The following is a 17,107-nucleotide window of genomic DNA, read 5'->3' on the forward strand; positions in this document are numbered from 1 at the left end:
TCTTGGACTACGATGAGAGCTTCTGAGTGGTCTCCCAGGTCAGCCTGGCTCCACTGTCGCCCGTATTTACACTGCTAGAGGAATCTTTCTAAAGCACAAATTTGTTCTTGTGTAACCCCTTCCCCCCAGGTCTCAACCCTCGCATAAGCGCCCCAAACTCTCTAATCCATTAGCATAACATGCATGTCCCCAAACGGTTATGTCTTCAGCTTCACCTCCAGCTGCTCCTTCCTTATCCCCTTTGATCTAGATGCTTCCCAGTCCTTGCTCATCTGGTGATGTCAGAATGTTGGACTGTTTCATGCTTCTGTACCTTTTCCCAAGCAGCTGCCTCTCCACTGGACATCCTCCCTAGACCTTTGGAAGCATGGAGGACCTCTACCTGTGGTTCACGATCTTAGGTCAATGACTACTTGTTTTGTACAGCTATCCCTGGCCTCCCCACCTAGAACTGACCGCTCTATCTACTGTGCTCCCAGTGTACCTAGTACACATTCTATTAGAGCTCCTGCTGCCAGAGCGGCTGCATAAGGTTGTTCAGGTTGTGAACTGCACAACTCTAAGGACCTTATTCACGAAATGATGCGTAGTGACGACAGTCATATATCGTTGCCCTGCTTTTTGGACTGTTTTCCCTTTCTTTGCTCTTAAGCATCATGGGAATGGGGAAGAAGGCCTGAAAAGGTTAAGAATGTAACATGTGGCATCTGTGTGTGTGGAAATGCTACATAACTCAAGAGGAATGAGGGACAAAGACAGGGATCCATGCTGAGTCAGGATGGTTCTGTGTGTGATGCAGGAGCTTCAGAGAGAAGCCTGTGTGCTGTGCTTAGGTGGCAAACTGTGCAAGAGGCATGGCAAGAAAAGGCCGGCCCAGTGTGGCAGACAGCGCTAGAGGAGGAAGAGTGGGAAGGATGTAAGCCGACTGTTTAAATGAAAATGATCAAAACACAATTGGCCGCTGAGAAGGGAGTGGGGGCTCCTCCATATCTTCCTGGGGTTGGGACTGGTATTGGCAGTGAGGATCTCTCAAGTTAATCTCCTCCCAGGGACTGTTTCCTGCCACGCATGGATGGGGACAATCACTGCTGGAGTTTGCTTATATGCTTGTCCCACTAGTCTGACGGCCAGGGATTGAGACTTTTGATCTTAAATCACCCGCATCTTACATGGTACTTTGGTCCACTATGGGCCCTCCACATCCTTCCTAGCCAGAGGTGACAGAGGAAAGAAAAGGAGTTTGTGGACTTCAACAAAATCACAATAATAATAATAGTCAACACGAATAGAGTCCCATGAATATAGCTTACCGTGCACCTGGCACCTTTCTTTCTTTCGTTTTTTTTTTTTTTTTGAGATGGAGTCTCACTCTGTCTCCAGGCTGGAGTGCAGTGGTGCGATCTTGGCTCATTGCAAGCTCCACCTCCCAGGTTCAAGCGATTCTCCTGCCTCAGCCTCCTGAGTAGCTGGGACTACAGGCATGCGCCATCATGGCTGGCTAATTTTTTTATTTTTAGTAGAGACGGGGTTTCACCATGTTGGCTAGGATGGTCTCGATCTCTTGACCTTGTGATCCACCCGCCTTGGCCTCCCAAAGTACTGGGATTACAGGTGTGAGCCACCACGCCTGGCCTGCCGGGCACCTTTCTAAGTGCTTTATCTGTATCAGTTAATTTTAGCCTTGTATGTAGGAATTACAATAATCCTCGTTTCACAGCTAAGGAAATGTCTCTGATGCTAGAGACATTAAGGCACCTTGCCAAGATGACATAACTAATACGTAGGGGAGGCAGGATTCGAGCACACGGAGTCTGTCTCTGGAGCCTGTCCTTTACAAGGCTGTTCTCTGCCCCACCTATTGTGATGGCAGTTTTAATCCGAAGAGAGGTTGAGCATTTTAAATGAGGCTTCTGTGCACTTCATGCCTTGGATTCAAGTGGGTTTTTTCTTATTTTCTCCTTTGAGAAAATGTGTTATTTATTTTTGTGCCTTGGAAACCTCTATTTGTTGTTGTTTTGTTGTTATTGTTGTTTTCTTGTTTTTGAGACAGGGTGTCACTCTGTCACCCAGGCTGGAACGCAGTGGTGCTATCAAGGCTCACTACAGCCTCGACTTCCCGGCTTCTGGTGACCCTCAGACCTCAGCCTCCCGATAGTCGGGACTATAAACCTGTGCCACCGCGCCCAGCTAATTTTTGTATTTTTTGTAGAGATGAGGTCTCACGATGTTGCTCAGGCTGGTCTCGGACTCCCGGGTTCCAGCAGTCCTCCTACTTCAACCTCCCAAAGTGCTGAGATTACAGGCATGAACCACTGTGCTTGGTTTCCACTCATTTTCTTGTTGTGACGTTGCTGCTGGGGAGACGAGGCTAGGAGCTACCTACCTTCCCATCTTGGAGAACACCTGGGGTTTATTGGGTAACATGTTTTAAAGATTTAGTAGAAGGCTTTCTCTTTTCCGGCCGGGCGCGGTGGCTCACGCCTGTAATTCCAGCACTTTGGGAGGCCAAGGCAGGCGGATCACAAGGTCAGGAGATTGAGACCATCCTGGCTAACACGGTGAAACCCCGTCTCTGCTAAAAATACAAAAAATTAGCCGGGTGTGGTGGCGGGCGCCTGTAGTCCCAGCTACTCGGGAGACTGAGGCAGGAGAATGGCGTGAACCCGGGAGGCAGAGCTTGCAGTGAGCCAAGATCGTGCCACTGCACTCTAGCCTGGGCGATGAGCAAGACTCCATCTCAAAAAAAAAAAAAGATTTTCTCTTTTCATGTGTTGTAAGGATAGTAGATGAAACTTATTTTTCCCTAGCTATGCTTTTAAAATGTTTCTTTATTGCCTTTTGTGAATTTAGCCATTTTTAAATTTGGTTCTACTTTGTTATCTCACCCCAGAGTCAAATCATTGTATTTCTTCCAGACACATTCATAATTTAATTTTTCTTTTAACTTAGCTGTGTTTCTTTCACCTGTGGAGAGACTTGAAACACTTAGTTACAATATAAAGTCTGTGAGTCTGAAGTTTTCTGGCAAAAGGCAAAAAAAAATTCACACCTGGCTTGCACTTGATGAGGATTCCACAAGCTTCATCATTTTCTTTGAATTCCCCATGGGAGTTTAAATATATACATGTTAGCATTTTTGTAGTGTACATTAATAAGTGAGAGCTTTGATTTTTTCTTATTGCAGCTCTGAGGGAAAAAACAGGCATTGTAGTTAACATGCCCTATAGCAACAACTACAGCCAGTTTCGATTCATTTTTTTTTTTTCTTTTTGAGATGAAGTCTCACTCTGTCGCCCAGGCTGGAGTGCAGTGGCGCGATCTCGGCTCACTGCAATCTCCACCTCCTGAGTTCAAGTGATTCTCCTGCCTCAGCTTCCCGAGTAGCTGGGATTACAGGCACGGTCCACCACGCCTGGCTGATTTTTGTATTTTTAGTAGAAATGGGGTTTCACCATGTTTGCCAGGCTGGCCTCGAGCTCCTGATGTCAAGTGATCCTCCTACCTCAGCCTCCCAAAGTGCTGGGATTACAGGTGTGAGCCACCACATGCGCCTCGTTTTTTGATTTAGATCTTAAAGAATAGTTGGGGTTTTGTGTGTGTGTGACAGGATCTTGCTCTGTTGACCAGGCTAGAGTGCAATGGCACACTCATAGCTCACTGTAACCTTGAATTCCTGGGCTCAGTGGAGCCTCTTGCTTCAGCCTTCTGAGTAGCTGGGACTACAGGCATGCACCACCATGCCCGGATAATTTTTTAATTTCATTTTTTGTAGAGATAGGATCTCACTATGTTGCCTAGGCTAGACTTGAGCTTCTGGGCTCGAGCAATCCTTCAGCTTTGGCCTCTCTGAATGCTGGGATTACAGGCATGAGCCACTGTACCCCGATAAAATATTTAGTTTAAAATAATTCCTCTCTGTCCCTAGGTGTTTTCCAATTATGTAGGTGGTTGGCCTGAGGATGTGAATGCCGGCCTGTGCTACTCTTCTTAAAGGTCTTGTCTTCCTGAAGGCATGCTAGATTCTCAGATTTCTTCTCTTCTAAAAATAGAACAGTGTACTCTTACAATAATTTAAACTACACTTACATGTTAGGAATGAAAAGTCCGGACTGGGTGCGGTGGCTTATGCCTGTTATCCCAGCACTTTGGGAGGCCGAGGCGGTTGGATCACAAGGTCAAGAGATTGAGACTATCCTGGCCAACATGGTAAAACCTTGTCTCTACTAAAAATACAAAATTTAGCTGGGCATGGTGGCACATGCCTGTAATCCCAGCTACTCAGGAGGCTGAGGCAGGAGAATCACTTGAACCCAGGAGGCGGAGGTTGCACTGAGCTGAGATCACGCCACTGCATTCCAACCTGGCAACAGAGTGAGACTCCGTTTCAAAAATAAGCAAATAAATAAATAAAAAGTCCATGTAGTTCATGGATTTCTGCCCTTAGTTCTCTCTAAATTGTATTTAGTTTGATTTTAAAATGCCCAAAAAAGATGCAGGGTGTTAAAACTTCAGTTTTAGAACTTGGGATTTGGTATATTTTCAGGGGTGGGAATAGAACCCCCTTTCCTGAGAGTTTATAAAGAGTTCAGTGACAGTATTTTTCCAGGATTAAGTAAAGTCCTGTTTGGAAGTAAGTTTATGAATTAACTATGAATTAGGTATGGATGGGTTTCAAATATAGGGTATTCCAGTCAATTGAGTCTATAAATCACTTGTACTTGTCAAGTCACATGTCTCAATTTCTAGTTTGGAAAATATGGTCGCTATATTAGCTTACTAGGGTTGCCGTAACCAAAAACCACAAACTGTGTGGCTTAAGCAATAAAAGTCTATTTTCTCACAGTTATGGAGGCTGAAATCTCAAGATTAAGGTGTTGGCAGGTTTGGTTTCTTCTGAAACTGCTTTTTGACTTATAGATCATTACATTTCCTCTATGTCCTCACATGGTCTTCTGTGTCTCTGTCCTGATATTCCCTTTTTATACGAACACCAGGCATGTCAGATTAGAGCCCAATATAAGACTTCATTTTACTTTAATTACTTCTTTTTTTGACACGGAGTCTTGTTCTGTCGCCAGACTGGAGTGCAGTGGTGTGATCTCGGCTCACTGCAACCTCTGCCTCCCAGGTTCAAGCTATTCCCCTGCCTCAGCCTCCTGAGTAGCTGGGACTACAGTCATGCACTACCACACCTGGCTAATTTTTTTTGTATTTTTAGTAGAGATGGGGTTTCACCCTGTTGGCCAGGATGGTCTTGATCTCCTGACTTCGTGATCCGCCTGCCTCAGCCTCCCAAAGTGTTGGAATTATAGACTTGAGCCACCACGCCCAGCCTAATTACTTCTTTAAAGGCCTGTACTAGTCTGTTCTCACATTGCCATAAAGAACTATCTGAGACTGGGTAACTTATAAAAAGAAGAAGTTTAATTGACTCACTGTTCTGCAGGCTATACAGCAGGCATGGCTGGGGAGGCCTCAGGAAACTTACAATCATAGTGGAAGGTGACAGGGAGGCAGGCACGTCTTCACATGGCTGGCAGGAGAGAGGGAGGGTGAAGGGAGAGGTGTTACACACTTTCAAGCAACTATATCTCCTGTGAACTCTATGATGAGAGCACTAGGGGGATGGTGCTAAACCATTAGAAACCACCCCTATAATCCAATCACTTCCCACCAGGCCCACCTCTAACACTGGGGATCACAATTCAACGTGAGATATGGGTGGAGACACAGAGCCAAACCATATCAAGGCCCTATCTCCAAATACAGTTATAGTGTGAGGCACTGCAGGTTAGGGCTACAATATATGAATTGTGATGAGGGGGACATAATTCAGCCCATTACAGCCCCTATGGGACTGGTTAGATTGTAGCCAATAGGGAACTTGATACTTGTTTGGGTCATTAGGGCCCTACTCAATGTGGTTTAAGAACATTTAAGAACACTTAAGAACAATGACAACCTCAAGGAGTTGACACATTACTTGAAAGAATAATGAGTATTTTAATCCCAGAAAAAATAAAAATAACTATAATAATATAAATAAAATAATATTATATAATAAATATAAGAAGCCCAAGTGCCTCTAGATAATAAATAGCTTGGGCTAAAAACAGAGTATTAGGCTACCAACTAGAATAAATGACATTTCATTACTTATTAATTAATTAAAGTTTGTTAAGTGATGCATTAATATTTTTTCACCACCCATTATAAGGCAAGCATTTTGCTTTGCTGGGAGAAATGAATATCTTCTGCCTCCTGTTTCTGAGGAGTTCCTAGGTCAGGATCTCATCCGGATACAGCAGGATCACATATCTGAGGCAACCAGATGTCCACTGGGCTATCTGCCACTCCCTTCTTAGATCTAAATCAGATCTGCTCAAATTCTTTGTCCATCAGACAGTGAAAGTTCAGCGGGTTTGCCAAAATTTCTGGATATTCCTATCACACTCCCAGTCACCTCTGTTTTCTGCTTCCAGCTTCTGCTGAATTTGTGTTCTCCACTCTGTCTTGCAGCTGTTCCTTCCTTTTTTCTGTGGAGTCAACACAAATGTGGGACACAACCCTTGACTGTTTGCTCTTTCCATGAAAACACAATGCACATGATGCAGCTGTCTGTGGCAAAGTTTTGCTGGCAATTTGATGACAAGGAAGGCATACTGCAGAACCATAGAGCAATTCATCGAAACTTCAATAACAGACTCCCCTATACTTCAAACTGTTACTTGAGTGTTTCCACCAACTCTAATTTTATTCTCTCACTATTTTTTTTTTTTTTTTGAGACAGAGTCTCGCTGTGTCACCCAGGCTCCAGTGCAGTGGCGTGATCCTGGCTCACTGAAACCTCCACCTCCTGGGTTCAAGTGATTCTCATGCCTCAGCCTCCCGAGAAGCTGGGACTACAGGAGCACGGCACTGTGCCTGGCTAATTTTTGAATTTTTAATAGAGACGGGGTTTCATCATGTTGCTCAAGGCTGGTCTTGAACTCCTGACCTCAAGCGATCCACCTGCCTCGGCCCCCCAAAGTGCTGGGATTACAGGCATGAGCCACTATACCTGGCCCCCACCACTATTGTGATGAGAACTCTTTCTGCCCTCCCTCTTCCTGCTCCTTTTCTTCTCTACTCTTTCTTCTTCCTCCATTCTCCACTTTCCATTACCTCCCTCATTCCATCCATCGAATTCTCTTTTATTAATTAAGCAAAGCTGCTGAGCTATATTTTGGTAATTTGCTTCCAAATTCCATCCTTAAGTCCTCATCTTCTGCCCCTTATACATAGTTTCATCCCCAAAGTGAAATGCTAGAGCTAGCTAGGAAAAATGAGCTTTCTGAACTAGATACTCATGCAAAACCATGAAATGTTTGCATCTAAGCGGAAAAGATTTGTACAAATTCTGTGAAAATTTAGAAGATGTGAACGTTCTGTAGCCATTTCTGCAAATGTCTGAGCCTTGTCACATGGGGAGGTGACTCTCCCACAAGATCTTGAAGAATGAGAAGGAGGGAGGACCCCCACTCTCACCCATTCTACGTGGAGGGAGTAGTGGAAGCGGATGAAGAACAAACGGCTGGAGCGCGGGGTCCTAGCGGTAGAAGACTGGGAAGTAAAGGGAAGACAGAGGCCGTGGCTGAATTTCTGATAGCCTGTGTAGGTTTGAATGGCAAAGCTTCAATTAGAGTTTTTATTTGTTTCACCTTTAACAGAATTTTCTGCAAAAGGCAGAGGCAGCTGACATCTTCAAAAGACGTTTACGTCGTTTTACGGCAAAACTGCAGCAGCTCTATTACATCGAAACAGAAGGATGATGGGAGGGAAATTCCTTTGGGTTCTTTGCTCGCCTATCAAGAGAACATGTAAGTCTCACAGGTTTTCCTGGATTCTTGGTTTCTAAAGAACGTATCTAAACAAAGAAACAGGCCGGGCGCGGTGGCTCACGCTTGTAATTCCAGCACTTTGGGAGGCCGAGGCGGGCGGATCACGAGGTCAAGAGAGCGAGACCATCCTGGCTATCACGGTAAAACCCCGTCTCTACTAAAAATACAAAAAAATTAGCTGGGCGAGGTGGCGGCGCCTGTAGTCCCAGCTACTCGGGAGGCTGAGGCAGGAGAATGGCGTAAACCCAGGAGGCGGAGCTTGCAGTGAGCTGAGATCTGGCCACTGCACTCCAGCCTGGGCGACAGAGCGAGACAACGTCTCAAAAAAAAAAAAAAAGAAAGAAAGAAAAATCTAAAGAATAAGTTTTTATTAAAAAGGCAAAATCACGATTTTCATGAAAATGAACATGTGTAAAAGCTTTTATTTAACTCATCAATTCATGAGATAACTAGTAAGATGTTACAACTGATTCAAAGGAAAATTCGAATAACACACATCTTTAGGCAATCAGGAATGCTAAAATGAATCTTAAAAATGGATGCAAAACTGGTCAATGTTCATAGGGCAGTATTATTGGTTGTATTCCAGTGAAAAAAAATTCATTTGCATTTCTGTGGACAAGAGTCATTTGCATTATTTTTAGTTTTCTACAACCTGGAGAGTTGTAAAATAGCTCAAAGACAATGAAAACTGCAGGCCCTTGGAGAATCAGATAATCTTGAAGGACATGCTACCCAGGAGACACCCATACGTTTGTTTATAACTTGCCCATTCAACGTCTTTCAGAAGTTGTCCTTTCCTTGGTAAATAGGCAGATCCTATGGGCCTGCCTTGATGAAATTAGAAGAATGAGGTTTTCTGGCTTTTCTCCACTTTGGAGTCAAGTCGTTTGCTGAAACTTTTCAAGTGGTTGACACAGAATGATACTTTATCTGGGACAGGATCCATCACATTTTCCCCTCCTGAGCTTCCTTTTGTGAAGCTTCTCTTCCTCTATATTCCTAGTGTTCTGGGTCCTTTGCTTTGATCAGTGATTTTTTTTGTTTGTTTGTTTGAGACGGAGTCTCACTCAGTAGCCCAGGCTGGAGTGCAGTGGTGTGATCTTGGCTCACTGCAACCTCCACCTCCTGGGTTCAAACAATTCTCCTCCTTCAGCCTCCTGAGTAGCTGAGACTAGAGGTGCGTGCCACCAAGCCCAGCAAATTTTTATATTTTTAGTACAGATGGGGTTTCACCGTGTTGGCCAGGATGGTCTTGATCTCTTGACCTTGTGATCTGCCCGCCTCGGCCTCCCAAAGTGCTGGGATTACAGGCGTGAGCCACCATGCCCGGCCCATGCCACACTTTTAAATTTATATTTGTATATATATAATTTTACAATATGCAAAATATATTAGCAAAGTAATGCATATTTATAATTTTTAAATAATCCCATATTAGAGGTGTGTGCTCAAATGTTTTTACTAAGACAGGTATATGGATACCAGCTAAACTTTTGTTTAAGAAGATAATTAGGCAACTGAGCTAAAACAGAGCACGTGGAGGCTGGTGGACAAAGTAGGAGATGACTGTGATTCCTCAAGCAAGACATGCCGAAGGTCTAGACGAATGAGTAGCAGAGGAGGAAAGATGGATTTCAAAGACTTCTCCCAGCCGGGGTTGGGGAGGTGTTGGTAAATAGATGTGGGCATGAAGGAGAGGGAGAAATTGAGCTGAAATGTCAGGTTTGCTATGTGGAAAGCAGGGTTGGTGATGATAGCATTCATGGGAAACTTGACTGACTATAGAAGGCAAAACTGGCTTATAAGGTTGGGTAGAAACCATGATGTCATGATTTACATGATTTCATGTAAATGATGTGGAATAGTTTAGGTGATGGGATGCATATTGGAATTACCTTTTGGATTTATGATAGATTATTCTAGCCAGTTGGAGCAGGTAAAAGATGCCTAGGCTCGTTTCCTATTTGTCATATAATCACCTCACACTCCTGGAAATGGGCTTTAAAAGGGACATTTCTTAATCCTCCTGAAAAATTGTAGTTCAGACCTTAGCCAGTTAAACCTCAGGGGTGCTCTCAACTGGAAAACCACGTGGCACAGGGCAGTCAAAAGCTGCTGTTAGTAGGCAGTGCCTGTTCTGTCTTAACTCCTTCCCTGCTAAGAGGTCCGTGGGACTCCAGCAAAGGCCTGGATATGCAGGAAAAAGGATGAGGCGTGAGGATGGAGAGGTGCATCTGTTCATCTGAGCAGACCCCTGTTTAGCTCTAGGTCTGAGGCTATCATGGGCAGAAAAGGAAACCCAGAAGGGCCTTGGGCTTATTTTAAAGTCAAAGCGAAAGACCATATAGAGGGTGTTAATTATGAGCTGATATCATTTCAGAAACTTTCTCTTGTAGCCGTTTTGAGCGGTGGTCTCTTATGTTACAAGGGAGGCCTGTACCCCTAAAAGTATGCAAGAAAATTGGATACAGATGTATTCTTTAACCTGAAAATAAAACAAGGGAGACACTAAGCTTTACTGATACTTACATGTGACTGAGAGCAAGCAGTACATGTGTGGAGTTTATAAATAAGTGTCATACTAGGGATGCCTGGTCAGAAATCTTTTACTGATAGGGCCACGTGACCCAAAAAGTTTGGACTTTAATGGTGTATCAGAGAAATGAGAAGCAGGCAGGCTAGATGGAAGCAGATAGGTTTTTGCAGATGAGAGGAGAGGGGGCAGTCGGGACAGTGAGATAAAAAGGAAGAAGCAGAGGGGATGGTATTTAGGAGGTAAATTCTATAGGATTTGGTGACTGATGATTGATTTATTTTGAGTGAATCTTTGATAAGACACCCCTCCATGAAGAACTCTTTTTGTCTCCTCAGTGCTTCTAGAGACCTGCCATCATTTCTGTGGTGGCAAAATTATCTACCGAGTTATTTGTCAGCCTTTTTCCTCTCTCCAAATGCCTTTGGAGTTGTATTTCCAGTAATTTAGTGGATACTAAATACATGTTGCTATGTGAATATTACATGAAATGTTTTAACAGCTCAAAAAATGGAAAATAAACTTTTTTTTTTTTTTTTTTTTCCTGAGACAGAGTCTTGATCTCTTGCCCAGGCTGGAGTGCAGTGGCACGATCTCAGCTCACAGCTCACTGCAATTTCCACCTCTCGGGGTCAAGCGATTCTCCTGCCTCAGCCTCCTGAGTAGCTGGGACTACAGGCATGTGCCACCATGCCCGGCTAGTTTTTATATTTTTAGTAGAGATGGGGTTTCCCCATGTTGGCCAGGCTGCTCTCAAACTCCCGACCTCAGGTGATCCACCCACCTCGGTCCCAAAGTGCTGGGATTATAGGTGTGAGCCACTGCACCTGGCCTAAGAAATGTTTTTGAATAAGAGCGTGTTCTTGGCTAGATGCCGTGGTTCACGCCTGTAATCCCAGCACTTTGGGAGGCCAAGGAGGCAGGATTGCTTGAGCCCAGGAGTTCAAGACCAGCTTGGGCAACATGGCAAGACCCTGTCCATACAAAAAATTTTTTAAATTAGCTGAGTGTGGTGGCGTGTGTCTATGGTCCCAGCTACTGGAAGCTGAGGCAGAAGGGTCACTTGAGCCTGGGAAGTTGAGGCTGCAGTGAGCCATGTTTGTGCCACTGCACTCCAGCCTGGGTGACAGAGCAAGACTCTGTCAAAAAAAAAAAAAAAAAAAGAGTGTTTCATACAATTGTAGGTTTTTATTTCAAGAATAAAATAATCATGCATTATGCCATGCCGTGGACTCAGGGATCTTAACACCAGCCTTAGGATTCTGCATTACAATTTGGAAATTACTAGGGATTTGTCAATGACTACTGTTTGAAATTTACATGGTGATAAAGGACGTTATTTTACTACCTGCAAGTATAAGAGACAAAATTAACCATGAAAGTTATTTTCTCCTTATGAAAATATAAAAGTCAAAATTAGCCATAAAAGTTATTTCCAACGCATTTCCTTTTGAACACGCAAGGAATGCTGACTATTCAACAAACAGTAGTTGCATAAAGAAGATTTTTGGTCCCATGATCTGGCTGAAGCTTTGCACAAACAGCTGCTTATCTCATGAATGGAATTTCCTGTTAATATTCTTGCAGGCTAATTGTTCATCAAAAGTACAACAAATGTCAACAAACATCAGAAACGTGTTACATCTTAATATTTAAGAGACAGCAGAAATAGTTCAGATGTTTTACTTGCTGGAGCTTAAAAGGCAAGAGTGCAATCTTTAGCTTTTGTCACGAACTAGTCTTGACGGGATTAATGCTATTCACATAAACCATTTGTTTTAAATGCCCTCTTTCCTGTTAATTTACAACATATGGCTTAAGATAGCACGGGATAAGGGAAGAAACAAAACTGTAACTTCAAACAGTATAGTTGAAAGCACCTTTGGTTTGAATGGATTTCATAGACTTTTCATCCCAACTACATATGGAAATAAATTTTCTTAGAATAAAAATGCTTCAAATGGACTCTTAGGCTGAGCGTGGTGGCTCATGCCTGTAATCCCATCCCTTTGGGAGACCGAGGCAGGAGGATCACTTGAGGTCAGGAGATCAAGACCATCCTGGCCAACATGGTGAAACCCTGTCTCTACTAAAAATACAGAAATTAGCTGGGCATGGTGGTGCATGCCTGTAATCCCAGCTACTTAGGAGGTTGAGGCAGGAGAATCGCTTGAACCCAGGAGGTGGGGGTGGCAGAGAGCTGAGATCACACCACTGCACTCCAGCCTGGGTGACAGAGTGAGACTCCATATCAAAAAACAAACAAACAAAAAAGAAGGACTCTTAAATTCCGTGACAGCAACCACAAAGACATCCACTTGTCTAAGTGAGAGGTGGGTTTCCAAGGGTGGAGGTCCCAGAAGTAGAAAGTAATATCACCAGACCATCAGGGTTCGGATCAGAGGCGAAAATTTAGAATCAGTAGAAACTTCCTGAAACACAGACAACAGATTTTTTTTTTTTTTTTTAAAGCATTTCCAGGTTTTCGTCTTTTTTTCTCTCAGTGAAAGCAGCATTTTGCACTGAGGTGTCAATTCAGGAGCTGTTTTAGAAAGGTTCTTGGGGAAGATATTTTAGTACAACGCTCCAGCCTCCTTCATAATACTAATCATGCCCTATTTTCCTTTCCTCAGCCCTAACAAACTCAGAGTGCTGAAACACTGGAAGCCAGCTACAGGTCTTTTTCCTTTCTCGTCCAGATGGTATGCCTCTTGTTCCTCTTTTAGACACAGGTGAAAATAGAAGCTTCTAGAAACTGGGGTTTCCTTTTCATCTTGTTGGCATCTTCCCCTGGGGAGAGGGATAATACCTTCACAGGTACTGGGAGCCACTTTTTGGGTTATGAGGAGGGAAGTTTAGTTAGCCCCACCTCTGCTGTCTTGTCTATTCCTGTACAGTTTTAGGTAAGAAATGTCTCCATTGGATATTTGTGTTTAGTCTTTTTTTTTTTTTTTTTTTTTTTTTGAGACGGAGTCTGGCTCTGCTGCCCAGGCTGGAGTGCAGTGGTACCATCTCAGCTCACTGCAGCCTCTGCCTCCGGGGTTCAAGTGATCCTCCTGCCTTAGCCTCCCAAGTAGCTGGGACTACAGGCACGCGCCACTGTGCCTGGCTAATGTTTGTATTTTTTAAAATAGAGATGGGGTTTTGCCATGTTGGCCAGGCTGGTCTTGAACTCCTGGCCTCAAGTGATTTACCAGCCTTGGCAACATTATAGGCACCAGCCACTGCACTCAGCCCTGGCTAATTTTTTTAAAAAGTTTTTTTTGTAGGTTGGGTACAGTGGCTCAATCCTGTAATTCCAGCACTTTGGGAGGTGGAGGCAGGAGGAACACTTGAGACCAGGGGTTTGAGACCAGCCTGGGCAACATGACGAAACCCTGTCTTTACTAAAAATACAAAACATCTTGGATTACTTGAGCCTGGGAGGTCGAGGCTGCAGTGAGCTGTTACCGTGTCGCTGCACTCTGGCCTGGGTGGCAGAATGAGACCCTGTCTAAAACAAAAAAAAAATACACACACACACACACACACACACACACACATATACATATATAGTAGAGACAGGGTTTTGCCGTGTTGCCCAGGCTGTCTCGAACTCCTGGGACTCAAGCACTCTGCTCACCTCAGCCTCCCAAAGCGCTGGGATTACAAGTGTAAGCCACCATGCCTGCTTTTTTTGAGACAGAGTCTCGCTCTGTCGCCAGGCTGGAGTGCAGTGGCACGATCTTGGCTCACTGCAGCCTCTGCCTCCTGGGTTCAAGCAATTCTCCTGCCTCAGCCTCCTGAGTAGCTGGAATTACAGGTGTCTGCCACTACGCTCGGCTAATCTTTTTGTATTTGTAGTAGAGACGGGGTTTCACCACATTGACGCGATGGTCTTGATCTCCTGACCTCATGATCCACCCGCCTCGGCCTCCCAAAGTGCTGGGATTACAGGCGTGAACTACTGCTTCCGACCCTGTTTAGTTTTAAGAACCTCCAATTATGTGATAATAAGTACTCATAAACCACTACTACCGTCTTCCCACCCCTGGACTAAAGTAAGATAAGTGACTGAACGTGGAGGATGGCATTATCTATAGGTTACTGTCTCAGTCATGCTCTGTGTTTACACATAGTGCTTTCATTGTTCAGTATAGCTGCGTTTTCTGGAGTAATAAAGTCTTGGCAATCTGCGATACAATCGTAATGTATGTTCATGAGTTTAACAAACGTTTAGTGAGCGTCCTTCCTCATGTGCTCTGCTGTGAGGGAGGCACAGGGTGAGTAAGAGGTTTTTGCTGCCCGAAATGTACTTGAAGCAGGAAGATGACATAAGGAAGGCATTGGCAAACTATGGCCCGAGGGCTAGATCTCAGGACACCGCCTGTTTCTATAGGTCCTGCTAGCTAAGGATATAAAGGGTTACAAACCAGAAGAGAGTGTGCAGCAGTGATTTATGTGGTCTGCAAAGCCTAAAATATTCACCATCTGGCTCCTGACAGCCAAAGTTTGCCAACCCTTCACACAAGGACTGTAAAGCAAGGTAGAATGTTTCAGGATCCCTATCAGGAGTGGCTAAAAGGCCACTGCAGCGCAGAGAAGAGAAACTCTACTCTCAACGCATGGGATCAAAGAAAGGTCTGTGGATGGAGGGAGTGAGCCATAAAGGAAAGGAAATGTGTGTTTCAGTGAAAGGATATGGAACAGAAACCGTTCCTGGGCAAGGGAAACAGAAAAAAGAGCAAGCGACCAAGTGAGTGCTTCACCGCACACTGGGGTGCCCTGGAAAGCTCTTAAAATGTATTCACGGTTGGGAGCGGTGGCTCACGCCTGTAATCCCAGCACTTTGGGAGGCAGAGACAGGTGGATTGCCTGAGGTCAGGAGTTCGAGACCAGCCTGGCCAACATAGTGATACCCTGTCTCTACTAAAAATAGAAAAAATTAGCCGGGTGTGGTAACAGATGCCTGTAATCCCAGGTACTTGGGAGGCTGAGGCAGAAGAATCGCTTGAACCTGGGAGGTGGAGGTTGCAGTGAGCCGAGATTGCACCATTGCACTGCAGCCTGGGCAACAAGAGTGAAACTCTGTCTCAAAATTAAAAAAAAAAGCCGGGCGCAGTGGCTCACGCCTGTAATCCCAGCACTTCAGGAGGCCGAGGCAGGCGGATCACGATGTCAGGAGATCAAGACCAACCTGGCTAACACGTGAAACCCCGTCTTTACGAAAAATACAAAAAAAAAAAAAAAAAATTAGCTGGGCATGGTGGCGGGCGTCTGTAGTCCCAGCTACTTGGGAGGCTGAGGCAGAAGAATGGCATGAACCTAGGAGGCGGAGCTTGCAGTGAGCCGAGATCGCGCCACTGCACTCCATCCTTAGCAACGGAGTGAGACTCCGTCTCAAAAAAAAAAAAGTAAATAAAATAAAATAAAATGTATTCACATGTTGGTTGGGCATGGTGGCTCACACTTATAATCCCAGAACCTTGGGAATACAAGGCAGGAGGATTACTTGAGGCCAGGAGTTTCAGACCAACCTGGGCAGCATAGTGAGACCCCATCTCTACAAAAAATTTAAAAATTAGCCCAGTGTGGTGGTGTGTGCCTGTGGTCCTAGCTACTCAGGAGGCTGAGGTGAGAGGGCTGACTGTGCCCAGGAGTGTGAGGCTGCAGTGAGACTCTTCCTGGGTGACAAAGAAAGATCTTATCTCTAAAAATAAATAAATAAATAAAATATATTCATGCCAAATCCTAACATTGAAAACAATGGAAACAAATCCACCTAGCTGTATACCAAGTTGGAAACATAGCCACACAGAGAAATAATTATTTCAAGTGAATTTTGACCTCAGTGCTCTGACTAGACACCCCTCATAGGAAATATTGTGAGGGTAGAAAGAACTGTAAAAAAATCTTAAGCTTTCCTCGGTAGTTTTATTAGGAGTTGTAAGGCTGGCCTTGTAATTTTGAAATTCATTTGTTTGTGTTAGGAGCTCAAGCAAATTGGTAAATATGTTACTTGTATTAAAAATCAAGGTCTTGGATATAAAAGAAAGGAAATACAAATTAAAAAATAAAAGGCGTGAAGAAGGTTAAATTTTAATTGGGAGTATTGGTACGAATCTGTAATTTCATAGTATTTGTAATTTCATGTATGCATAGCTCCCAGCTCTTGATTTAAAGTGTTCATCTGTGCATGTATTCCTAATGAAGGAACCTAGAGGTGATGGTGTCCAGTAGCCACGAGATACCTGCTGCCGGGAATGGGTTTCTAAAGGCTATTAAAAGGAATCAGATCTCTCGGAGAATGGCTGATCCGAGGCTTGATTCAAGGAAAGTTCAGGGTGAGAATGGGAATCTTACCGTGCCAGAAAGCAAAAAAGTGTCAAAAGCCAATGAAGTGATGTCGAAAGGTTAAGGACTAGTTTGACAGCCTTCCCACCAGGGAAGAATCTTAGAAGAATTTGAGCATTAGTAAGAATGATAAGTGTTAGTGATTGTAAAATGTGGAGTAAATAAAAATACCTACGTCTGCAGTTATAAAAAAGAAAGGAAGAATGAGAAAAAGAGGAGGTCTGGAAGTGACTACTGTAAAACTCTTTCCTCTGGAAATGGGTAATGAGGTGGAAAAATTAGCATTTACTCTGCCTTTATATAAACCAATCAGTGGTTCATCTCAAGTTGATGAGGAAATGCTTTTCATCATGGGAGA

This window comes from Papio anubis, chromosome 5, assembly GCF_008728515.1.
Source record: "Papio anubis isolate 15944 chromosome 5, Panubis1.0, whole genome shotgun sequence".
Lineage (NCBI taxonomy): Eukaryota > Metazoa > Chordata > Mammalia > Primates > Cercopithecidae > Papio > Papio anubis.